This window comes from Chamaea fasciata, unplaced genomic scaffold (genome assembly GCF_029207755.1).
Source record: "Chamaea fasciata isolate MVZ Bird 193981 ecotype frontalis unplaced genomic scaffold, bChaFas1.0.hap1 SCAF_2, whole genome shotgun sequence".
NCBI lineage: Eukaryota > Metazoa > Chordata > Aves > Passeriformes > Sylviidae > Chamaea > Chamaea fasciata.
This window is the reverse complement of record NW_027094087.1, coordinates 53,160,823-53,188,074: the sequence shown is the minus strand read 5'-3', so window position 1 is coordinate 53,188,074 and position 27,252 is coordinate 53,160,823. Positions and strand designations below refer to the sequence as shown.

The 27,252-nt window shown below is 36.5% G+C and overlaps 2 long non-coding RNA genes across 3 annotated transcripts in view; both read right to left on the bottom strand.

The window, feature by feature from the left end:
- Positions 1 to 1,644: 1,644 nt before the first annotated feature.
- LOC136285222 (uncharacterized) lies at positions 1,645 to 13,250 on the bottom strand. 2 transcript variants are annotated; one of them, XR_010719396.1, is made up of 3 exons: positions 13,005 to 13,250; positions 12,575 to 12,670; positions 1,645 to 7,248 (listed from the first exon to the last, which is right to left on the bottom strand). It is a non-coding gene; the product is annotated as an uncharacterized lncRNA (long non-coding RNA). The 2 variants fall into 2 exon arrangements; XR_010719395.1 differs by lacking the exon at positions 13,005 to 13,250 and having other exon boundaries at positions 12,575 to 12,978.
- Positions 13,251 to 14,758: 1,508 nt separating this feature from the next.
- LOC136285221 (uncharacterized) overlaps positions 14,759 to 27,252 on the bottom strand; it is a 72,501-nt gene continuing 60,007 nt past the window's right edge. The window contains exons 4-6 of the long non-coding RNA XR_010719394.1: positions 18,485 to 18,727; positions 17,743 to 17,802; positions 14,759 to 14,839 (exon numbers count right to left, since the gene is read on the bottom strand). This is a non-coding gene — a long non-coding RNA (uncharacterized lncRNA). The remainder of the gene's footprint in view (positions 14,840 to 17,742; positions 17,803 to 18,484; positions 18,728 to 27,252) is intronic.

Genomic DNA, 27,252 nt, shown 5'->3' with positions numbered 1-27,252 from the left:
AAAAAAAATGTTCCTAGATTGCTGGAAAGTGTTACTAAATATTCATTGGGAAACAAGCTGGGAATTATCCAAGAAGAGGAGGGAGGCTCATTGCCTCTTACTCCTTCCCTCTGATTTGTGCTGAACCATTGCCAGGCTTTGACTTTACAAGGTTTATTTTTATCGATTTTCAACAATAAACAGTGGGAGTATCTTCAATAAAAGATTTACAGTGCATCATGAAGAAATACAACCCCCTACCAAATATTATATTGATCTATTCCCAAATGCTACTGAAACAGCCTATAAAACCCCAAATGAAGTCCAGTGATGGAGAACTTCCTCTCTCTAGTGACAAAGGCATATGACTGTTATGTCTTCAGAAGACAATAAAAGGGAAGGGAGTGACTCTGCTTCTTTGACCATATCTTCAACAGCCCAGTTAAATCTGTCAGCTCAATGTAATCCACATAAATAACAAATTTGGGAACCAAGGGAACTGCTAGTGTGTCTGAAGATTCTCATTCTTTGAAGCTGCCTCTCCTGCTGCAGTCAGACCATAATTAGTCACAGAAGGCCTGGTTGTAACTAGTAAATGGATGGACCAACAATGATTCGAATATTCTAGTTCTGGCTGGAGATATGCCTAGAGCCCTGAATATTCTCAAATGGGTGGGTAAGTAAATCACTAGTCATCATATAAAATACAAATAAATATGACTTCTATTAAAAAAAAAAGTCAGATTTTTAGACCATCATGTAGTTTTTGCTGAAATAATCTCCTGAAGTGTGATCTGATGTGTAAATTTTTCCAAGAATCCTTCCTCATTTTCTACTGTTTTCATTCAAATGGAATAGTTCAATAATTGGTGTCTTCTTTCTGGTCAGCAGGATGATGAATGTAGCCCTAAAGGCTGGAAACAGTAATGTGTACAAGTCTGCTGTAGAAAATTAATTTAGGGCTTTGCTTTCTAAGCAAGTTACTGTTACAGCAGTCAGCTAAGTGCTTGCTGAAACTGTGAAGAATTAAACATTGCAACATTGTTCCATCCTGATTCTCCACTGGAAAAAAAAGGCAATAGATTGGAAACATCAAGTCTGGGGTTTTACTAGTACTTTGGAGTCAGGAACTGGGTTTTCTTTGAATTTTAAAGGCAGTTTGTAGCTTTCATTGAAGACCTTCTGAAAAGGCTGGTTTATGGTTTTTGGTTTTTGTTCCCCAGTGATATCTAAACTGAGTAATAAAGTAATTGCTGACATATTGGTTTATTTACATTGTTGTATTCAACAATAAACAGAAAGCATGCTGATCCTTCCATCCTTTAATCTGTGTTTTTACTATGTCTTCAGCCTGCTCCTCAGCCAGGTCCTGGTGGAACAGAGGAAGGGACTACATGGAAAAGGCAGGCAGAGATCAGAGAAGGTGGCAAACTCACTTTTTTCCATTACCCAGAGGAAGTAAAGGAACAAAATTAGGTTGGAAAGTCATGGCCTTTGTGGGACCAGAGACACAACTTACTGTACTGAGGAGCGGACAGAGCTGCCAGAAATGTCAATGCCACTAAACAAGGAAAAGCAGGTCTCACAGGGGTGAACAAATGGGTGGGTAATAGCTGCTGTACAAACCTGGAAATGGCACAGAATAACATGGACAGGAGACTTAAATGTTCATGAGACTATAGGGATGTTTTATTTTTTTCCAATGTGTTAGGTTAGTACATGTATAGAATATCTTCCAGTCATAGTTCACATACCTGAAGAAGAAAAGTTCTCTTTAGGAGGTAATTTCTGCATACGTGCTGTGAAGTGAAACATTGCAGGATCCAGACATCAGATGGATTAGTTGGTGTTGATACCTCACATCTGGAAACAAGCTAAGCTTGTTTATCATAACAGGATATGTCCTGTTGGTGACCTTTGTTTCAATGCCAGTTGCACTATGGTAAGCACTGACCCTGCTGGTAAGTTCCTAATTTTCCACAAAATGGAAAGGTAGCTCCTGGAACGAACTGGTTTACCTTTTGTTTTCTCCATTTGCAATTCTATCCTTAAGCCATATAATATTATCCCTAGAATCACAGAATGGTTTGGGTTGGAAGGAACCTTAAAGACTATCTGGTTCCAACCCTTCTGCCACAGGCAGGAATGCCATTGGCTTGACCAGGTTGCTTCAAGCCCCATTCAACCTGCTCTTGAACAATTCCAGGGATGGGGCTTCCACAGCTTCTCTGGGCAACCTGTGCCAGTGCCTCACCACCCTCTGACCCATGATCTCAATGAGCTTCTGAGATTGAACAGAAAAGCTGAATGTTATATGAAGTCACAGAAGGCTAATGGAACATCAGACTGCTATGGTTTGGATCATCTCCTCTGTGGAGGGATCCATGCTGACTGCTTGTCTACCCTCAGGGCCAAGACAAAGCCAAGAGTGAAGGATGTAATGACAGTTCTTAGATCACTTATGGAGTGTTCAGGACGTGCATGCATATGTGGGGTTTTGTTCTTCTGAAACAGGCAGGGACAAGTATGCAGGTCTTAGACTGAAGGCCATGATGCCTACTAGAAAGACCCCACAGTTCCTTCAGGCAGGGTGGGTAACAGTGTGGAAATAACTGTTTTGAAAACTCAGAGCTCTCAGGGCTTTCTAACTTGGTCGTGATAAACTGCTGGCTTTAAACATTTCTCTGTATCTGATCATTCAGCTGTGCATATTTACATTCTTGAGATCTGGGACAGCCAAAGTGAATACTGTACTACCACCTTTTTAAAGAGATGCCCTTCTCTTTTTAAGGGATTAAAAAGGGGATTTTTTTTTTCCATAGGAAAAGAAGCAGTGTTACTAATGATCTAGCACATTCTCATAAAACATCTTGGACAAAAAGGAGTCAATGAGAGACTAAAATAGAACACACGAATCTCTGTGACAGTTGGTAGGCTTTAACACATTGTAAAACCATTTCAGTACTTGAAAGGAAGAAGTACAACTTTAAAAACATTCCAAATGTTCTGATGCAAACAGTCAGACACTGCCATGTGGATGAAAGAAGCAGGTGAACTGCTACACACAAGAAAGTTGTCTTTTTTTCCCTCTTTAAGTCTTATGCTGCTTTGCTGGAGGGCATGTAGGCCTGCAGGGTTGGAAAGCCTATGCTCTTGTGACGCCTGTACTTGGCAACTGGTGTTTACTTGTCTTGGGGATCTAAGAAGATTGTGGTACAACCCTCTCTATAAAAGAGAATGCAAAGCATTGAGTAGGTCCTTGTGCTTCAGAAAACCCATAAAGAAATACTTTTTATCAAGATGTCTGTCTCTGGAAATGTCACTACTGCCATAAAGGCTCTCTACTGCACCATATCTAAATTCCTTTCTGGATGTCCGTGGCAATGCTTACCATTTCAAATTAGCATTTGCAATATTAACTAATAATACTCTACTTGAGACCCTCATTTTCAGAAGGTAATTCTTTCTGCAGCAGAGACAAAACTGCAGCATCTTTCTGCTCCAGTTATCAGTATTTCTTGTCATTGATGGCAGCTTTCACAGAATCAATTAGCTTGGGAAAGACCTCGCAGATCATGTCCAACCTATGACCAACTTGAACACCATGTTGTCAACTGAACCATGGCACCAAGTGCCACATCCAGTCTTTTCTTAAACACCTTCAGGGATCGTGACTCCACCACTGCCCTGGGCAGCCCATTCCAATATCTAATCACCCTTTCTGAGAAGAAATTCCTCCAAATGTCCAACCTAAATCACCCCTGGTACAGTTTGAGGCCATTTTCTCTCATCCTGTCACTTGTTACCGGAAAGAACAAACAAGCAAGCTCTCTGCAATTACGTAAAAGGACGTTGAAGCAGCAAGGCGGGTCTTTTGTCTCAGGTAACAAGTGACAAGATGAAAGGAAATGGCCTCAAGTTGTGCTACTGTAGGTTTAGTATTGGATACTAGAAAATTGGATAGTAGGAAAACTTTCTTCACTGAAAGGGTGACTAAGCATTACAACAGGCTGCCCAGGGAAAATCACCATCCCTGGGGAAGCTCTAAAGGCATGTGGGTGTGGCACTTGGGGATATGGTTTAATGGTGAGCACGGTGGTTCTGGGTTAATGGTTGGACTAGAGGTCTTTTCCAGCCTTAACTCTTCTGAATCTGTGAGATGCTGAAAAATACAGGAAGTTCCCATCTCTATAAGCTGCCTTAGTGTGAACCACACCTAGCTCTCTACTGGTGTAGGATGTCCTGCTAAACAGAACTGTAACAGAACCTTTCAAGTCTGCTGGTTCTGACTAAGCACGAGTATTTTATTGGAACTAGTCCTACAGGATGCCAGAAGCTTATAAAAAATGATCTCTGAGTGCCAGCAGAGTAGAGAATGTTTGAATCAATACTGAAGGCCAGACACCCACTGAAGTTTATGAGGGGCCATTCTGAGCCTGATCTGACAGTGAGGAGCTGGATTTCTGTGATGAAGCTCAAGGATTCAAAAGTGATTCAACCTTGCTATAATCAGTTCTTGGTGCCACATTGTTACTGATAATTTCTCTAGAATTATGGCTGCCAAGGAATCCAAGAACTGTAGACCATTGTATCATGAAAATTCCAGCTCTGCATCATTGAACTGCCTGGTATTCCCAGGTCTGAGCTGTGCTTAACTTCCTCTTCAGAATTTATCTAAGATAAAATCAGGATGTTTTGCAAATGTTTTGTTCCTTGTCTCCATCTAATCGAGGTCTAGCCATGTTAGGAGACTTGCTGACAGCCTAGGACAAGAAGTTAGAAAAGCAAAAGAGCTCTGGTCTTTCTCAAATGTTTCTGCTCAGGCAAACTAGAACTAGAGGCCAGGTGCCTGTATCACTTGTGACATCTTGAGGCAAGATGTTTGCCTCAAGCAAGCCTCGCTTGCTCAGCCTTCTTAGAAGATTCATGTGATGCTCATCAACTCAAGTAAAGTGTATCTTATGTAGACAGTCTTTAATGACACCACTACATTGCACAGCAAATGTCTGAATGCTGGGGAGGTTGTGCTCATTCATGGGGTATTCACAGACACGGAATTCTTCCTAGGCTGAAGCAATTTCTCCAACCAAAGCAGAAAAAACCCAAACCAAACAAACCAGAAACGCTAGTTTCTTAACTAAACCACATCTTAACAGTTAAGTGTTAATATAAACAAGTAAGAAACAAGTAAAGTAAGAAAATCCTAATGAAGATTAGTGAAAAATAAAATTACTACTCTCATTAGCTAACAAAAAGCTCTCTGTAGCCACTGGTAGTCTGAAGAATGAGGGGATGGATTAACACTACTCTTGCACAAAGAAGTGCAGTTATTATTGCTTTCACAGGTGCTGCTGAAAAATGTTCTGCTCTGTTGGTACTCATGGCTGCATGCAGCGCCCCTATATCAATGCACAACACACACACACACACACACACACACAGAGAATTACAAGAATTCTTAAGGATGTTAGAATTCAGAAAGATATTTTTTGGTTTTGTCCATGTAATATCCAGAAGCAGATGAAAGAAAATATCACAGGCAAAGAAGTTCAGTATAAATTATTTCATTTTAACATAAAGGGTGACAGAGAAATTCCTATCTCAAGGATGTGCCTTATGGAGATTCACAGTAGTTTCCCCAGGCCTAGATGTCTCAAAAGAAGAGCCTATTGAAAGCCTGAGAAACTCAAACACTATAAATCACCAGGACCAGGCACTGTTTTTAAAAGAATCATGCAGTAAACATAAAAAAACACCCTAGAGATAAAGTTAGGATTCTGTCAATTATGATCGAAAATTATGTCCACTGGTCTGGACAAATGTCTACAGCTAAAAATAAAAACCTGCAATTTTGGAGAAAACCAAGATATACTCATAGCAAAAGGTGGTGCTTTTCTCAGGCTAGTTACTTTATGCCTGAATAAGCATTAAAAAATGGGATCACAATATAACAGCTCTGCAAGTTATCTGTATGTTCTAAGTAACTTAAGAATTACTTAAACAAACTAAAAATTAAAGATACTCCAAGAACCATGAGGAAGTCCTGAAGTTCAATCCTAATCTGGGAAAGGAGCAACCAATCCTCAGAAGAATATTTTAATTTTTCTGAACAGGGTAAGTTATTTAAATCTTCTTCAACCTAGAACATGCTCTTACCTATGCTGCTAATTTATGACGGGGATTGTAAACTCTCCCATGGAAAAAAAACCCAAACCATCCAAAAAACCTCTTGAACCCAATGACTCAAAAAGCTTCCAACACAGAAAAGAAGCAGTTTGAGGGTAGACTGCAGGAGGGAAGAGGTGAATCCCCTTGCTGGCTGCCCAACAGCTATGAAGATCTTTAATGCTGCTCCCTGCTTTCCATCTTTAGCAGATTTAGGGAATGTAGGAGCATAAAGCAGTTTAAAGCCACCTTTACTGGTGCTCTCTTCAGCAATAAACCCCAGAACTTTGGCATAATAGAGGACTGCGATGTGATTCATAAATACTTCGTTATCTCAGTGTTCATCTACTAGAAACATAAGGTATTCCTTTTAGTGTGCTTTAATGGTTACTTATATTTATTGTATGCTGACTTTACCATTACTTCAGGAAACATCTTAGGAAAAGAATATGGAACATGCAAGGAACTACACAGTTAGTCCAATAAAAACAAATTCCACTACCCTTTGAAATTCTACCTGCAGCTTGCTTTCATCTGCTAACAGCAATAGTTATCACTGCCAACAACCTTTGAACAAAATCATTTTGTGACTTTTTTTTGCGCATATCCTTGATTTAACAAGAAAGATGGGGAACATCTGTGGGCAACTTCCACTGGGTATTTTTTCAGAAGCAGGAGATGTGAACTTGAATCTCCTCAGGCTCCTGAAACACAGGTTTTTCTGATTCGTGAAGGAGTCCCCTTGCCTTGAGATTGTTTCAGCTAGTTTCTTAAAACTCTTCTGAGGGACTTTAGCAAGTCATGACAACCAGCTTTGTTCTGTCCCCATCTTTCCCATTCCCTCTTTTCAATCACAGCAAGTAGCCTTACCCTCTTGTTTTTGCCAGCTGCTCCAAGACATATGATCATTGATTTTTTTAATGAGTTCTAAGAGTGAGAAAAAGTTCTCTAGCACTCTGGCTTTCTTGGCATCATGATAATCTTCTGTGCTGTAGTAGAAAAGTAATTGTCACATCATCTTCTCTAGCACTGTTGCAGCTATGGATTTTCAGCCACAAATCCAATTCCTTGTATGAAGATGAAGTGTTATAACCTTGGCCATACCTGATGCAGAAAGAGATAACTTATGCATTGCTTAATTCAGAGCACATTCTTTACCTGTGACAGTTCTTTCTGGAATCCTTGCATCACCCAGTAGTACATTTCATAAAGTATCTACAGTATTCCATCAGTACAGGGATATACAGTGACCATTACAAGGGAGATTTTAGGTTCTCTTTACAAACACTTTGAAAAAAAAAAAGAAAGAAGCCAAAATACCTAATAAGTGTCCTGCAACTGTCAGCATGAGACACTAATTTCATTTTGAATAAGAACTTCTTCTATTTCTCAACATATGAGAAAACACAGAGTATACAGCTAGTTGCATTGGTAGCAACTTAAAACACATACAAAACACATCTTAAAGCAAAGCAAATGTGAATAAAAAACACCCAAGGCCCACTCTCGGTAAAACTATACCTTGTTAAATAGCAGAAGCTCTCACAGATGTGCCTGCAAGAGAGTCTCAGTCATTAAATAAGGCTCTACCTGGTTAGTTCACTGCCAGTTTACAAAATTATGTTTTAAAACCCTGCATTTTTGACAGAACTTTATCTAAATACTTTGCCTTAGTCAGGCTGTAAATGTGATATTAAGGCATGCTAGTCTTAAGTTTTATCACAAGGATGAAGTGCTGCTCTACAATTTTACTACAGCAATTAAAAAAAAAAAGTTCTATAAAGGAATTAAGAAAATGTGTGCAGGCCCTCTATTTAACTAAGCTTTAACATTTCTCATACACAAGAGATAAAACTTGATTCAAAGGTAGTTTTTACAAGCACACACATTTTTCTTCTCCCTCCACTTTCTCTATTTGTGATACGGGATTGAAAAAATTTGCTTGCTGAGTGCAATGAACAGCTGAATTCAAGCACAATTTCTTTCTAGAACCTCCACAGCAATACAACCAACAGGGGGCTGTCTGGCTACACAATGTTATCAAATCTGCAGTGAAATCCTTTTCCTGACTGTACAACCTACCATTCATGCACACTTCCTAAAACTGGTTGAAGAACAAGTCATTTAACACATTTCATACTTTCGAAACAGAATTCTTGTCCATCTTTGTCTCACACTACTAGAAATCTTGTATTTTTGATCTGAAAGTTCCATTAAAGATGGATAATATAGCTTTAATGTATTTATTGATGCGTCTGAAAACAACAGATATCGCTTTCTGGAAAAGGGGGGAGACTTTCACATTGTCTTAATAATAGGAAAGGCATATTACACCCATTTCCAGATGCTAAGAAGCTATATCTATATGAGCATTTTTTTGCTGGCTTCATATGTTGATACTAATCTTCCATACATGAAAAGAGATAGACCAAAATGTTTCTAGACCCTTTGATATTGATTTAAAGAGCAGATAGGCAAAGTCTGTCTGTAGTAGTATGAAGAAATGAAGAATAAGCCCCCGAATATTCCTTACAGCGATTTAAGCAATGACATGGACTTTAAAACTGGAGTGCCAGTCTCAGGAGTGAAGGGTATTTTCTCGGTGCTAGCACTGTAAGCTTACAGTAAGCACATTCAGCTGGCTGAGCCTACCAAAAACTAACCTAAAGTCATTCAGTGAAACCACCAAAGGCATATGAGAGCCAGGCTAATAGTGAAAGAAACAAGACTCATTCTCAAACTTGTCTGGTTCAAGAATCACAAGGCTGTAGAACCATAGTCTTATATTATTGTTGACTGTCCTAGCTGGTCAAATAATGTAAGTCACGTTACATTTTTAGAAATGCAGTGCTTACCACTGTACATTAAGAAATTGTTACAATTTAACTAGTTCATTCTTTCTGGAAAATAGATCTTCACAGGTAAATTTATTGTCAAATAAGCTGAAGTTCAAACATGTACATTACCTTTAATATATAGAAGATTTTGCAGAAGGTTGATGTTACTTACAAAAATGACAAGCAAAAAGTGGCACACACAAGTGTTTAATAATGAGTTATATTTGCAAAATGAATCAGTGACAAGACAGGACACAAATCAGAGTATTTTGGAGTTCACAGGACTGCAGAAATAGACCATGAATAAACAGCACAGAAACTCTGCTTCCCAGCCTGAGCTGATAACAAGGAAAGTTGATTGCAGATCTGGTCTTTCAAAGATGCACAGTACTCACCTCTTCCTCCGAAATCAGAATTAATAAATGCCATAGAAAATTCCATGAGGAAATGCATTACTGTAGTACAGCTACTCCACAAAAATAGCCAACAGCCCATCAAGGTATGTGTCCACTACCCCTATTTTAAATGTGACCCGGATGTGTAGAAACTATCATAGTATGCAACAGTTTCAAGTTCCCTTTAAGAAGGCCAGACTTTCAGCAGACATAACTTTACATACAGAGTATTTTAATTCAAGTGACAAATCCTAAGAAGCTCAGCTACCAATGTGAACCACCGATGTTTCTTTCAGACATGAGAATCTTAAATCAGACACCTCTAAAGTAAAGCACAGAAACAATGGCCTGGTTACATGTCCAGCATCATGTGAGAATAAAGGCAGAAAAACAAACATCACATCCAATTCTTAGGAATTCTCACTTGACATAACCATGAAGACGTGGTTTCCTTTACTTGCAGCCATTTGGTCCATTGCCTACAGAATTTTTACTAGTTTCTGCAGCATCTATAGCAACACCAGGCTTCTTGCTTGCACAGCCCACAGACATCTTCCCTGGCCCAGCACCACAACAGGCTGACCCTATCAACAGATTAAACATTCTGTGTGATCATGAAGATTGCTTCATAGTATCCTGACACAAGGGGGCAAATGAAGATTGCAGAATCTTAAAGCAAGAGTTATCTAACAATGTTTCATTTTGTGATCTTCTTGTTCTTTTAACAGTTATTAGCTTGTGCTTTGTTTTTCGGTGGTTTTTTTTCCCCCTCACAAGAACATTTCCTCCTTTGAATTCTAATTCCCTTTATTAGATGAAGCATTTTATTTACTTCCACAAAGATGATGAGAGAACTGAAGAATCTTTCACAGGAAAAAAGGCTGAGCGAGCTGCGAGACTCCAGTCTGGAGAAGAAAAGGCTTGTGTTTGTGTGATCTCAGCAATGTTTCTAAATGCCTGCTGGTGGGGGTACAGGAGAGTAAAGACATAGCCAGGCTCTTCTCAGTTGTGTTCAGAGACAGGACAAGATGCAACAGGTAAGAAATGAACAGCATGAAATTCTAGCTGAACAGGACAGGCTTCAGTCTCCATCCTTGAATATATTCAAAATTGATTGCACATAACCTTAAAGAAACTACCCTGTTTGAACTAGAGATTTCCCTTACAATATCGACTACTCTTACTTTGGGATTTCTTTTCTGGACCAAAATCCATGAAGTAGCTGAGGGTACTAATAGGCTTGCCCTCTTCTCTGTGGAATATGATGAGGGGGATGAAATTGACAGTGATTTCCCATATGACAGCAAATGCTACTAAACAGTCTGCATTCCCTTCTGGATCCAAAGTGCAGAGCACTTCAGTGAATGTTAGGAATCATCTGAGGAGTGCAAGTCCCTTTCCCTAAGCCTGGCTTGGTCTCTTTGCCTCAAGCCAGACCCCTCTGTCAGGCTGCTGCTTCTTCCAATTTCAATAAACAAACCCCCAAATCTTTGCCCAATATATTTCAATCCTTCTGATTTACCAGTTCATCAGATTTGTCCTTCCTGTATCTGTTCTCAGCTCCAACCTTTTAACATTGCATTTTTAGACGTGCTCCTAACACTAGTTGTCTTCACTCATATACACCTATTAGTCTCAGTTTATTTTCAAGCAGGCCTATCTTTTCTTGCCTTTTAATGTTAATTAAGCATATTTTCCCATACAGTTCCTAAGCCTAGCAGGAAAAAAGCACCTGAACTGAAACCAGTGAGCCTTCCTTTCTTACATCAGGCACAGTCCTTAGGACCCCAGAACTGCAAGACAAAGTGAGTTCGATTCAGCCACAGTCTCCAGCACCACCTATACAGGCAAACCTCTGGAATATATAACTGCTGATATTAAACCACCTGTGAACCGTGTGAGAAATGTAACATCCTTTTCAAAGGTTTAGGAACCAAATCATTTGAGTAGACCATAAGCACTTGAAGTAGTTTTCTTAGTCCACAGAGGACTCTGGTAGAACCCTGGTTCTGCAAATGCTCAAACTGTGTTTTCACCATGTCACTGAACTATTCTAAGCCGCTAAGGCCACCAAACGAGGCGCTCCAACCTTTGCCCTTGTCCTTCTTCCTGCTCCCTGCTATTTCCTGCCCTTGTGCCAGTGATAGGAGTTTGCATGGTGAACCAGAAGGAAGCACAGACTGTTTCACTCTTTGCACAAAGGCCAACACGAGCACAATGAAGTAGTCAGGGACAAACAGTTTGACCACTGGACTTTGACAAAGCCATGCAAATAAACTTGTTGTATGCTCTCAAGTTTCTGATCAGCTCTTTAGATTCACATCTACTCATAGAAGTCCCTAGGAAAAATCCTGGGTACATTAAAACACTAGATCTACAAGAGCAACTGGATGGGTGGCTTGCTTCAAGCACCAGTCTGCAGCATGCTCAAAAAAATCAGTGACCTTTAAGGTCTTTCCAAGCATTCTAAGTCTTCAAATGACCGAAGTGTATGTGCAGGTCTTTAATATTTAGCAGTTATATAGTGTTACTTGAAGAAACTCCATGAGAAAGCTATCCAACTTTGATCCAGATAGGGTATTTTTTCTAAGCAGTCAACCTCATTTTGGTTATGTATCTTAAGAGAAATGTAGTAGGCAAATGTGCACACAAGTGTTCTTGATGAAAAGCTGTAGGTTATCTAATTCTGCATAGCTGTGCTATTGAGAACTGCTCAGGTCTGAACTAAATTGGAAATTTTAGCCATTAGTAATTTTGCCAGTTCAAATCCACAGCAGTACTAGAAAACAAGAGTGTGATTTTTACCAGTCTAAAATTCTGAAATATGGTCAAATATTGCAAACTTATGAATTATAACAGCTTGGATTAATATTCATCTACATCATGTTTGTACCTGTGCAACTGCACCAGCAGCGGGCCTGTGAAGACTAAAATCAAAACAAATCTTGAGTGTAGATAAGCTTTCTTTCCTCCTTTTAAAACATTTATATGATATATTAACCTGACTATGTGAACAACTATTTGAATAAGGTATGTGTATTTTAAATGGTAAAATACAACAGGCCTAATAAAATTAGATTAGCAAGTGATACTGAGTCATGATAGTGAAGAGAATAAAATCTTAAAAGGAAACACACTTTCAGATCTGTATCTAAAATTAGTGACATTTACATAACCATTAGTCTACATTTGACTCACCACACAGTTCTTGCATGCAGCTTTTAAAAGGAGAGGAGCCCAAGTAATTTCCATTCTCACTGCAGCAATTTCACTCATCTCAATGAAAAGATTCTCCTGCAAGAGAAAAATCTTAGTGGAAGATGAGAAAAAAATTAGTAAATTCACAGTCAGATACAGAATTTAAACTTCTAACCATAAAACTGTTACCTGTCTATAGCCCAGTGGTTTAAGAAATGAAGTGGTTAATAAGTTTTGTTAAAAAAATTGGAAGGCACTTTTTCTTTTGAGTTCTCTTTGCTAAAAGTATGGTCAAAAATTTCCCAGTTCCACTAATTTAGAAAAGGTTGTAAAAATGAACACTGTTTTAAGAGTTTTAATGAAGAAATGTGCCGTAAATTAAAGTAACATAATTTTTATAGTTTTTAAATATATAAACAAACACACTTACCAAAGCATTGTTAGACAGGTGTAGCTTGAGATGGCTCCTTTAAAAAGTTCAGCTTTCACATAAACCAAGGCAAACTTATATATATGTCTATTCTACATTTAGCATCAGATACTATGAAGCTCTAATAGTTTCTGAATAAATGAAAATACAAAAAAAAAAAGCTAAGAAAGTGTTCATATACAAACAATATATAAATTTATAGAAATAAAAAGGCATAGGAAATACATGCAATGTCCTGTTCCATGACTCGCGTGCAGAAGTGGCTAGCCTTACTTCAGCAGCACAGTTAATACTGGAGATATTTACAGTCTTAACACCAATATTTACGTGCTGCTAAAGTATGACAGACATCAGCATCACAAGATTGACTAATTCATAAGTGAGTGGTATGTCTCTTCAGGGTGAAGAAATCCTTGTATTTTTGAGGCAGCACAATATGGCCTGCACCTTTTCAAAACCCACAAACCATTATGTGCTGCTACGTTATGCCAAGGTGTCTACCATGCTTCAAAGAAACAGAAACACTCTCAGAGCTGAATGCATTATTTTCTTATTGAACTTTAGCTTTCATGTAGTAACATCAGTTGTATCAATAAACTACAAAGTATTTAGAAAATATCTGTCCATTGCCAAGCTGACTGTTTATTTACAGTGAAGCTCTAGACTTTATTGTCACCTGAGCATAATATCCTAAAGGGACATGAACCACAAACTGGACAATTGTGTGTCTGATTAGAGGAACTAAAGATTATGCAGATGTTTATTTCAAAAGAAAACAAAAAAATCTGAGTTATTTTCTAATCTATGTTTCTGTCATCTGGAAACTCAGATGTGAAAAGAAAACCGAACAACTTTCATATGTAAGAGAATAAGAGCTAATTTTAAAATAAGTTGTCAACTACTCTATCAGTCCGCAAGCCATTTCTTAGCTCTGCAGCTTACCCTTATTGCAATTTTTGGGCAGACAAGACTCACAATAGTCTTAATTAATTTCAGAGGAAAAAAAATTAAAAAACCCACAACAACTGTTAGCATGAGTAGTAACTTATCTGTTATTATGAGCAGGAGTTCATTTGCCCCCAGCCCAGAATGACTGTGGCACTTTACTTGAAGTGGGCAAGAGATGTGGAATTCATGTCCCTGCTAGGTATCATTTTCTTACACTAAAGAATGCCAGAGATTTAAGTGTATGTAGTCCTTTTACTGGTCCCCTAGATAACATGAATTATACTTTCTATAATGTTTTTATACTAAACTGTCAAGACAAAAGCTACTTACACAGCATGGACCCAAGCACACCACTATTGCAATACGCCTTCTAGTTGGGTCATGACAGACAACCTCTGGAAATTAACAGGGCTATCTGGAAGCACAAGAAGAGATTTGGCAGGCCATGTGGGGGAAAGATTGGGGAGTTTTTCCTTGGCTCCTTTCCGATTTTTGTTCCTACACTAATACAGCAGGGCAGTATCTGCTAGAAGAGTCCATTGCCACAAACATGGCAATTGAAGTGGGATTGTCAGTGTAAATTTGCAGGTAACAGCACCAACACTTTTTATATAGTTTATCCAGGTAGGAATGCTATTTTTAGGAACTGCATCAAAGAGCCATTTTCAATATATTTTATACAGGCACAGCTATATTTACACTTAGCCCACCCCATCTCTTACTACCTATGTTTGTTTTTAAAACAGATAGCTAAAATAGGCAAACTAAATCAAACAGGCACGACTTACCCAACTTACCATGGTGAATTAAAGCAGGAGTGCAAAGTCAAAATAAACCTATACTGTAAACGTATGCTCTGACAGTTGGTCTCCCCCCTGAAGAAACTGCTAGGCATAAGCCAAGAGAAGAAAAAGTAAAGACAAAATCTCCACCATATATATATATACACACACGTAATGTGGAAGGAATAGATAAAGATAGATGTGAGCAAAAATTCTAGCCAGCGGTAAGATTTACTCCAACTTTAAGAGTAAGAAAAAGAGTATGAAAAATATTCTCTAGCAAGAAAAATACTGCTTAGTACTTGTAGATTTACCTTAAAAGCTTGAAAGAAAATTTTTAAAGTAAGACAGCTACGTTTAATACCTTTGGAAGTACATTTCTCATTTTTACACTCAGGCCAAATTCTTCATTTGAAACTCTGTGTGCTTAACTGACACTATTCTTTCATTGTTTGGTTGATTTCAGGTTCTAGCTTAAATATAGAGGGGGTTTTTTCCTGTGGCATAACTAAATCCCTCTAAAATTAAACTATACACACAATGAAATAAAGTCTTGGCAGAACTATTATGCTGTTTTCTACAGTAAGTATATTAGTAAGAAAACTTGCAGGTAATTTCACCCACCCATACAAAACATGAACACAAAACTTTGCATGAATTACAGGATTCTGGGCTGTTCGAGTTTTTGTTTTGTTTTTGTGGGGTTTTTTTGTTTTTCTTGCTTTGATTTTTTTGTTTGGGGTTTTGTTGTTGTTTTGTTTTTTCTTTTAATAATGATTTTGAAGGTGTTTTGCTGGTTTTTTTTAAAAAAACTTTACTACAAAATGCCCCAAAACAAACCAACCAATCCAAAATTCAACACAATGTAACTATATGTTTTCTACATAGCTATTAAAATAGATATCATCTGCAAGGAGAATAAGCAAATTATCACATAAAATTGAAGGCAATGTATGTGAGAGATGGGGTTGTGGAACAGGAAAGATATGAAAGGAGGAAGTCTAAGATAAGAAGTGTATTGATAGCTGAGCCAGGAATCTACTGAAATCCAGGAGTGTCCACACAAAGCTGTGTACCATTATGTTTTGGTCATAAAGTCTATATAGTTGTTACCAAGAGTTCTTCTCCTACCTCCATCCTTGTGTTTTAAGTCTATGGATGAGAGACAGACAGACAAAGGAGACCTCAATAAAAGCTGGGAATCATGTATGCAAGCAGCTCCATTACATTTCCCAAGTCCCTAAAAGCAAGAGCTCTGCTAAGGAAGAAGGATTCTGAAGATGCAAAATTGAAATTCCACAGAAGCCACTCACATACACCAGTCAGGAATGCCCTTTGAAAAGAAAAAAGTACTGGAACTGTTAAAAAACAAGAAAGAGAAAGAAAAAAAGAGAGAGACTGTGTGTAGATGTATTTGTGCTTGTTTTAGCAATTGGAGTGTTCCCAAGCAATGAAAGAGCCTTTCCTTGATTTCAGTATTTCTTAGTTGATTTATCAAAGACCAAGCCCAATATAAAATATCATTTTCAGATTTTATTGTTTATAGTTAAGAGTTTATGACAACACCAAGCCAAACTCAATCTTTTCTGACCCTATGAAACCCAGCTACAAGTCAATTTCTGGCTACTATACATACTAATAAGCTCCTTAAATTCTACTATAACTACTAATAAACTCCTTAAACATCTATGTAACATATAATATCCAGAAGGTACCACTAGGCCTGCAATCTGACTGACAGGTCAGTGACTTGGAGTAAAACACACCAAGGCCTTTGTATTAAACACTGTATGTTGTCTCTAATACCCAAGAATATGATGTAAAATTTAAACATTTACCTCGTGTCTTTTGGTCATGCAAAAAAAAGCACTCTCTTGATACTTCTTGGCCAAAACCTCTTCCTCATTAATAGTGTTACACACCATTGCTCACAACCATATTCCATTGCTTTTGTTCCTTACTCATTAATGCAAAACACAGATCCAGTATGAAAGCAAGGCTATTGCTTCACTGTTCATTGTGACCCTTCCCCAACCTTATTTCAGATTAAAATTAGAAAACTGAACGTGAACCTGAAAGACTCAAGTATTTCACAGTCTAAAAGCATTACATTTGTCCACCAGTGCTACTGTCCTCCACAGCCCTGACATCAGCAATTACATGTCCGTATCTCAGTTTTCCTAGGTTAGCTTAGTTTAACCAGAAATGAGACAGGGTTTGCACTGAGATGGCACAGCATGAGTTGCAGCATCTTTGACAAGTATGTCCTAATCTGTGCGTTCCAATAATGGAATAAGTTACTTCTATGTTAGACAGGACACCTTGCAGTGTAGCTTTTTGGACAACTGCTGGTGAATTTGCAAGCTCTCTTCTCAAAGTTCAGTGCCACTAACACACCACTAAATATGAATAAATAAAATGGCAGTTCAACACTGGAAAATACTTTTAGGGTTTTATTGAATTGATCTGGGAAAAAGACAGAATTAGAGAATCTCACTGTTCACTACCAAGAAATCTGAACATTTCAATTCTCTAGGATTCTAAGATCTAAAAGTCTATGTAGCTGTATCTTTCTCATACACTGTTTGCACCCCTCCCTCCAAGTTAAAAAAATAGTTTCATTTTATTTTTCTCATATGCTTACTCATCACTGCTGTATTTACACTGCAAACATAATAGAATTTATAACTCTTGTTCATTCTTAAATCTAAGATTTAGAAGTATGTTATTTTACTCCTGCCTGCTTGTTTCTTTGTTAAGAAACCATCTTTCCATCCAATCTGTGGTGTCAGAAACCTTTAAAGTGATACGCATGGTCTTTTTAAAAGAAGAAAAGGTTTCACTGAAATATTTCAGAATATTAACTTTAAAGGAATCAGAGTACTTTCGGCTACTGTTCCATTATTACTTGGTTCAGGCATAACCTACAACACTCGGTTAATTCACTCAACTTAATAGAGGTTACTTTCTGGTCAGAGGAACAAGAATTAAGAGAATAAACCATTTACCTTGATTACTCTTCTCTGGAAGTAACACTGAGATTTTAATTACTGTTTAAGACTGCAGTTCTAAAAAGAAAAAATAAAATTAAATAATTTTTTTTAAAAAAAATCTGTCTCTAAACTAGCAATTTCGTTGCATGTGTTTGGTGGTTTTTTCAATTATATAACTTGAACACAGCAATAAATTTGCCTCACTTCACCTCAAAGAGGTGCAGTAATCCAGGACCAAGCTTATACACACTATCTGTGCACAATAGGTCCTCCCATACCTTCTAGCAAGCAGCTGAATATTTCTAAGGCTATTACAAAGGTGTTTAAAAAAATCAAAAATAATGCTTTAAATAATTCTCTGAACAAAAAGATGAATATTTGAACAGAAATAACTAACACTAATTTAGAGTTTTGGTAGCACAAACTTTGACATAAAAAAAAGCACGTTCACTATTTCCTGATTATGTCAACAATACTCCCCACAAAACCATGGCAAAACACTTGGGAGAACTACATTTTTTGCAATGTGAAGTATTAATAACTAAAGTAAAGCAGATGACTGCTGATTACTGAAATTTACTGCTACTAAATTTGGAGAATCTATATCATGTGTCCAGCCATCTCTCCAAGGATCATGAACAAACAGATTTAGACTAGCTGGAGAACTACTGCATAAGATAAACATGAAATAACAAAGTCAGCTAAAAATAAAAACCAGGAAGTAAAACCATTGAGAAATTCAGAAGTATAAAAATACCTGGAAATTTAGAAGCGCAGTTAAGGATTCTCATCATCAGATTCTGTTTTACACCCTTTTGACTTAATCTAAGACTCCAACTACTGCTTACAGTAGCTTGACTCATGTATTGATTTGTATGAGGTGCACCCCCCGCCGCCGACTGCACTCAGGAAGACAAGCCAAAATGAAGACTGTTACTTGGTGCTGCAATATTGATGCTTCTGTTGGAGTGATGAATTGCAAACAGAATGCAGTGGATTTCTGTGAAAGGCAAGAAACTAAAGGTAGTCAGTTCTGATTTGAACAAGTACAGTATGTCAATTTTTATAGCTTGTTAGCTAAAAAAAGCATAAATACGGGAAGCTGATACAGGACACAAAAAATTTATCAATGTATAGTTTGGTATATTAGCAGTGTATTTTAGAATCAACTGTAGCTCAAAAATAAAACTGAGTAAGACTAACCCCTCCCACCTCTTTTCCCAGTTTCTAAAAAGTGTTTTGTCTGAAGCTGATGCATTAACTAGATTGCTATATGAAACACTTTACAGGGAACTTGTAAAGTGTAACAAGCTCCAAGTTCTAGCCGAGTTTGTAAAAGTTGCATTTCAGAAAAGCTTTCCAGATCCCTCTTGACTGCATTGGTATAGCTTGCACACAACTTTTAAAAATCTGTCTTCTCTGCACCTTTGGCAAGCACACAGGAAGAAAAACTGTGTGAACACTTTCAATCTGTACCAGCACTCTTTCTGCTTGAAAGGACACATACAAAATTAAGAAAAATGAAGAAGCTATTTTCTAAAGTCCTACAAAGTAAGTTTTAAATTTCATTACAGCAGTAATTAAAATGTTCATTTCCCCCCTATTTTATCACAAAAAATATTAAAACTAACCATAGTGGATTTATCAAAAAAGAAAGCCAGATCTGTCTTAAAATATAATCTTCAGTTTCTGTATGAGTATAAAAAAAATTTCTAACAGCTTTTCAGACTAAAAACATTATTAAAAAAAGCTAAATATTTTCAAGTTCTCCAATACACGTAGACTTAGATTATTACACTATTACATTCAGAAAATATTATCCTATTATAAAAGCTAAAGTTTCCAAAACCTGAAGTATACAGAATCATAAGTGATAAAAGAAAATGTGACAATCCTTCTCCAAACAACAATAACTGCACAATACAAACCAGCTACATAATGTAAAGTTATTTAGACAGGGAAACAAGTTTTTCTTTTAAACATACTAAATTTAAAAAAAACCCTAAAACTTTAAAACCTATCAACTATTGGTTCTCTCTTACATTCATTAATTTGTTTTTCTTACCAGAAAAAAAAAAAGTTTTATGAAGTTCTCAGAAGACTTGCTCATGTAACAGTCACAGGCCTCGCGTAAAATTTTGTGCTCCCCTAAGCTGGCACAGTATTTTATGAAAGAAGGCCATGCAAGTATTGCTGTTTAAATCTTATAAGTCTAGAATGTACAGCAAAACATTTCTTGTCCTCAACAGAAAATTCAAGTCACTTTTGCAGAAACCCTGGTGGTCTGCGCACAGGGTCAATTTCCAAAGTACTTCTAGGAAAGTGAAAAATATATTGGTCAGTATTAGCCAGACTGCCTTCCCAGTTGCTGTCTTATCTCAAATTGATAAATAACTACAAATCATACCCCGGTAACAGAGCAACATAGGTTTTTAAAAATTGCCTTATATATAAATAATAACTATTTACACTATGCCAAACCACAAATCTTAGACTGAGATTTTGTTACATCTCACTATTGTATGGCACTATAATGCCTGAAGATAAAAAACAGGCTCATAGCTCAGAACGAAACCCCACTTGTAAAGAGCTAAATTTGCTGCTTGTCTGCTTTCAAAGATTTAAGGTCAGAGTGACAATGCTATAAAATAAGGGTCAAAGCACAAAAAGACCAAGGCCACAGAACAAAGAGCTTTTCGTGTCGTGAAAGAAGTTGCTTTTTGTAAGCCTGCCTTCTGGCTCAGGCAGTAAATTTGTCTTTTTCTTAACATCATCACTACATGACTTCTATTAAATGCCAGACAACAGCATGACTTATGAAAGGTGAGTCTGACCTGTTTGAAGAAATCAACTCAACTATTAAGGGAATCCACTAGTTAACAGCAGAGAAACACCTCCTAGTAACTGCCACTTTTCTAGTTGTTAGCTGTACTTCTACAACTTCATTATTTAATTAGTCACTTCAGCAGAAGTTTCAGGTGTCCACAACACGTTTGGGGTGCAGATTCCTGGTCATATTATCTTATTGTTTACTCACTGGTAGCTGGAGCAGCAATTTTTCCCCCACCTCTCCATGAAATATTATTAGAATACTATTAATCTTAATAGATACCATCTAACACACAGATCTGTGTCCTCCCCTTCAAAAACATTTCTGGTTTGGTTCCCCTTTCCATCGATGAAACCCACTACTCACAGAACTGAGCTAATACAAAATAAAATGGTGCTTTCTAAGGCTGACACAGATCAATAAGCAGTGAATTTAATTTTTCCAGCTCGAAAACAAACTTCACTTGGAACAAGCTTTTCCAAAACAATAACAACGGTTTTGACAGATTAAAGGAACTTCATCCACCGGAAAAAAAAAAAAAATACAAGAGATAAGGATGCTGGGTGCTTCTTATGGCTTTATATTAAGCTAGATTTTCAATATTTCACTAACAAGCTTAAAGTAAAACCATGCTGAATTAACTAGATGTTAATATATTAAGAAAAAAAGATTTATAATCCAATACTTAAAGTACACAAGTTGTTAAATAAAAGGAAAAAATATCAAAATTGTACTCTCAAAATAATAAATACCCACAAACCTAAAAGATGTTAAATTCCTGAAAACCAGAATTTCAATTATTTTAAAATAAAAAGTTACTTGACAGTGTGCTCTTTGAGCAGTATCAGTATTGCAAGAAGCATCTCTATCGTAATCCAAACCTATATGAAAGAACCAGAATTATCTGCATTATTTTTAATAGCAAGTCTAAGGCAAGACATTTTGAAAACACAGATCTTCCATACTTCAAGTATTTTATTTTCCCCTTCAAAATAGATGGCTTCTGTCTTCAAAGTTACTATTTTAATTTTTATTTTGAAGTCCTACTAACTTACTTAAAAGCTGGAACTGGAGATTCAGATATGTGAAATTAGGTTAAAAATATATACAAAAAAAACTCTTACCTTTTGACTCTGGAGATCTATAACAGCTGAGTTTCAGTGCCAACAAAACAGAAGTTTCATGAAAGAAATTGCTTTGCTTTTGATCTACATAAAGCTATAATATCTGATTCCTATATTAATTATTAAATGTAGCATTTAATAAAATGATTTTTTTTCTTTCTAGAAATTTAATATATTAAAAAAATACCCTCATATAAGAAAAGCCTAGTGTCACATAATGAAAGGCCTACTCCAATCATCCTACACTTTTTGAAGGAAACGATTACTCCTCATATCTCAAGAAGCACTGGTGCGAGTATACTGATTTTTCTTGTGGTGAATAGCAGCCCACAAGTTAAGGAACTGATGCAAACTGGCAGATTTCCCCTTCTAATTCTGAGTCATATGCGTCATCTTTTTGTCAAAAGCTGGGAAGAAAAAGAGTCTCTCTTCCAGCCTGCCACATGAAACCACCTGCTTAAAGACAGAACAGACCAAGATTGCAATACTGGTCTGCACATTGCTGGTACTTACACATTTGTTCTTGCTTTGTTCAAATAAACAAAGTTCTGAAGACAGCTTTAATGTTAATGACAGAACTTATCTCTTTGATTTAGGGCCAAAAATCAAGCTGGTAAAAGGAAAAAAAAAAAAAAAAAGAAAGAAAAAAAAGAGAAGAGTCGTATTGGCATGAAAGTGCTTATTTCTTAAAATGGTAGTGTCTTACCTGCAAAAGACTAAGGGTTCAGTTTCTTAAAAGCTTACGTGTGTGCTTGGTTTAATCACCTAGAATCAGACAAATTTCATAGACATACACTCCAAAACCAAGAGTTCATCTGTGTAATTAAGACCTATGTATCACTGTACGTGGCTGCCATCAAATTCCTCAAACCCACTTCCCCAGTTCAACCAAAAATCTTCCCTAAACCCCAGAGAACCTTACAATTTTTGAAGGTTAAATTCCACATGCTCCTTTCCCCCCCCATTGTGCATTTTGCAAATTAAGAACCAAGAAACCTCTTTTCTTCCTGGACAGACTGATGAAGGCCACTCATTGTTGGACTATATATACTGTGTTATGACACAGTACCTCTTTCAAAGGCACCAGCACCAGTTAACGTTGGGCACATCATTGCCAACAGATTACATATTTTCAAATTGCACTAGAGTTTCTGATCAGACCTGCAGAAAACAGGTGTAAATGTTTGTTGTAACAATGCACTGCAGTACTCATATTAATCTGTGGCACTGCCAGAGTGATTGCAAGTAAATATTCTTTATAAAAAACACCTTGAAAGGGGTTAAAGCAAATTTTAGACATTAACAGTAAGTTATGCAAAAGAATGCAAAGAAAATACAACTTGACAAATGGATCCAGAGTGTAGAAACAAACATGCCATTTTAATCATAGATCAGCTTTTTTATATACATGCACACAAAATATATAAGGTATTATATATATGCACATAAAGTTATATAGGAAGACAGGTATAAACACACACACAGTCTCTTATATAAAATGCCTTTTGTTTTCAAATTTGTACTGTGCCACAAGCATTTACACGGCTGGGTGCATACATTTCAATATAATGAGAAAATTTGCATTGCTAAAATAAGAATACTAGAGTGCTTTTCAAGAACCATGACACCATCATTTGCATTACAGGTTATTATTTACAAGTATTTAAGATGTTCTGTAAATCTATAAAGAGCATTGCAACAGTGAAAACTGTAATTTATTATGTAATGCACTGTTATGTAAATTGTTTAAATTGTGTACAATATACACAGATGATCTCCTACTTGGTTAAATATTAAATATACCACTTTATTGCTCATCTTCAATTTTTTCCCATTCTATATAATATATTTTACTTGATAAAATTATAGACGCAAAGTACCTATCTGATGCCTTATCCTGGTTATCATGTGGTCTGCTTTTTGTGTATTTTTAAAATATGAAGTTAAACATTCCTATTGTCACCTTAATTTGACTAACTATGCAGTATTTTGTAAGAAAATATTTTACTCACCATATATTCCATTTTTCTTGGTACTTAACAGAAGACATTCAAAGTTTTTTTGCAATGTTACCTTACCCCCTAAACCCCAGGATCTTTCCAAGAGTTTGATGTAGCACGTGACACAAATAAAAACCAAACAAAAGCCACCACCGAGAAAGTTACGACTTTTTGACAATGGCAAGAGTGAATGAGGTGAGACACTGTGGAAGATGTTTCTTAACTTGTAACTCAGCAAAGCATAAGAACCGGCTTAACCTCTTTCTCATTCAGTGGAGCACTCCACTATATGAAAAGTGAGTTAAATAAACCATTTAGGAGGGTAATCACAAAGAGCAGCTTTTGCCTGGGGGAGACCCTGGGAAAGTCTCCATTGGCTCCCTCTTTTTCATCTCAGGGCCACAGGCACTCATAGCTGTTCTGGGGCAGGCTGCTGCTTTGAATTGCCCTCTAGTGTTAGCCTTCATTAATTCCTACCTCAATGACAAATCCTATTCAGGTTTTTAATAACGGAAAATGGGTCAGCAACATAAGTTATATTAAGCTAAAAAATTAAACAAAAAAAAATTGAACAATGTTTCAAATTTGTTTTCAGGTCAGAAGACTGTGAGGTTGACAAATTAAGTATTACACACTAAAAATACAAAACAAACAAACAAGGACAATAAATATATGAGAGAATTTATGAACATTGTATTTTACATTTCAGTGAGTTTCTTATGCAGTTTCACAAAAATATCAATTTGTGATATTCACAGCCAAATTCACTGTCATTATGGTGAGATCAAAACATAAAAAAAACCAAAAAACCCAGAGGCGTTGCTGGTGTCAACAGAACAGTTTAGCAGTACCAATACCCCAGAAGGAATTATCCCTCACTGCTAATTCAAGAGTCTCCTCGTTACACCCTAAACACAGATGCAAAACACAGGCACCATGAAGATGCAGATTTTAAACCTGGTGATACTAGGAAGAGAAGGCAAGCATTTTCCTCTGATTTTATTTCAAACCATGTTTTATCTGCTCTCAAATTCTTTAGAGAGGTTATGAATCTGGGACTTAAAGAAGTATGGAGAATATATTAGTAACACTTGCATGTCATACAGGCTGGGGATTTCCACATATATAGAATTAAAGATGAGCGTATGACCCTTTGTTTAAAAAATACTCTGGTCATACAGAACTGCAATCCCTCACTCTGACTGAGAGCTGAAAAAATATTTTTAGAATTAGGTGTTACCACAGATGAAGAAAAGTACAGATTTGGGTGCTGCTTTTATAACTCCTGTGTTTGGCATTAAAAGCAGCATTTTCCCTTCTCCTGCGAACCTGGAAAAAAATCTTCTGGTTTTAGGGAGCATAGGACAGGGCAACCAGTACATAATTACTATTTTTGACCAGGAGTCCTTTTTGCCTGTGGAAAATGCTGACAATACGTATTAGAGTATCAAAAGGGAACTCCGCTCCACAATAAACTTTTCAATATATTTTCACTTTCTTATAAGAGCCATTGCAATGTTTCACACCAAACAGAGCATCTTTGTCTAATTTTTATGCTTGACTAAAATATGGACTAACTTATGCAACAAGAGAAAGTGAGGTGTTTTCAGAATAGAGTGATAACATTCCAAGACCATAGCATCTACCCATTCTACCAAGAGAAAATTTTGCTCCAAAAGAATACAGAAATTATAAAGCAAAAGTTTTCATTTATCAGACCCACTGGAAGTTCTGTTAAATCTAGAAGTGACTTATATGATGTTATATCTACTTTCAAGTAGTAAATGATCAGTTAAATTTGGGAAGATCATAATTGTGTTCATAATTACACCACTATCTAAATGTCTAAGCTAACTTCCATATGAATACTAAAATCTATTTCCTTCTGGGGGGAAAAAGGGCAGCTTAAAAAAATTTAAAAAAAAATCAAGTTGTTCTTCATGTCAACTAGGAAGTGGAAGCATAAAATCACAAAAATCTTTTTTTGACCAAAGGCTCAAAAAACCCACCAACAAACCAAAACAAAGTAAACCATCCACAAAACAAAACAAGCAAACAAAAATTTCATAGGACACTCACAGAAAGTAAAAAACAACCTCTTAAAAATCTAGTGGGTTAAAGAAAAGGTGTAAATACTTCAGAGGTATTTGCACATCACTAAGATTTTTAAGTACCTCACAAATTAAAAAGATATTGCTGATATCTTTCTTTGACCAGATTATCTTGATAATGTATTTCAATAAAAAGAACTAATTCTCTTATAATAGTGGTCTAAAAATTTAGAAAAACAAAAACTCCCTTATTTTCTGAAATAAAAAAAAGAAAAAAAAAAAAAAAAAAAAAGTCCTGGCACAAACAAACTCAGAAAAAAAAATTACCACGAATATCCATGTGTTTGAAAGAAATTCAAAATTAACAAAGCTAGAAACAATGGTTTATTCAAACACCCTACTCAATTAGCAATTGCATACATGCAATTTCATACATGCCCTGTTTTCAGTGTGCAAAGAGCAGTCTAAACCAAAGTGTATTAACAAGCCATCAATACACTGTACGAACATTTAACAACTTTGATTACATTTCTCTTTCCCTCACTGAAACCTTCAACGTATGGCTCTACATAAATTCCTCCTCAGATGTCTGTTGAAATTAAACAAAAATAACAATAAAAAGGGGGCAATACCTTACTTATATATATTGGCATTTGAATGAGAAGAATAAGCATTTAAATATCCCAGACAGCATATTTTAACTATTTTTCCTAAAGAATTTGCATGCCATTTGCTTTTCTTTTCCTATTGCCTAGCAAGACCATTTTATCAACAGGCAAGGAAAAATGATACATTAGTATGTCAGTCTTAAATCCTTCCTATATATGTTTCATTGAATGTCCGAAGTAATAATAAAAATCAATGTCTATTTAAATCTAATAGTACACAAAACTCCATTTAAAAATAATATAAGGCTGGATTTAATTTAAACTAACAAAATCCAGAAAATTCAATTGCTTCAGATTTAAAACTTAAAATAGTCATTCCTTAGATATCAAACAATGGCTGATTTTACATGCCTTGTAGTAAATGCAACTAGGAATGGGTTGCATTTATAGCTACAGATCTCTTTCAGGAAAATTATTTCAGTTGCCTTTGTAAAGCAAGAGAAATCCTTAAAGAAATAATAAATGAATTGTAAAAGTAATCTGCAACAGTTCCTTTTGGGTGAGCAATAAGCATGCATTGTCAGCTTTCAAATGATGATTTAGTTAGCAAGACTTGTAGAGCCTCAAGTGTTACACCTACAGTAGGAGCAGTAAAAGCGGCCATGGAAAGTTCCACATCTGAAGCACTTCAGCAAAGAAGTCTGCACATTTTTATCTTTTCAACCTCATTACAATTAGATATTGCAAAACAGTTTACAAAGTTAAGCACACAGCTTGCAATAACCACACCAGCAATTTTTAAGGGGCAAGTGCTGCAGGCCCTTAATTCAGGCTGAACTTCCAACAAAATCAGTGGTTGTTTTGCTAAATAAGAACTACAATAGGAGAGGCTAAGAGTAGGAACATAAAACA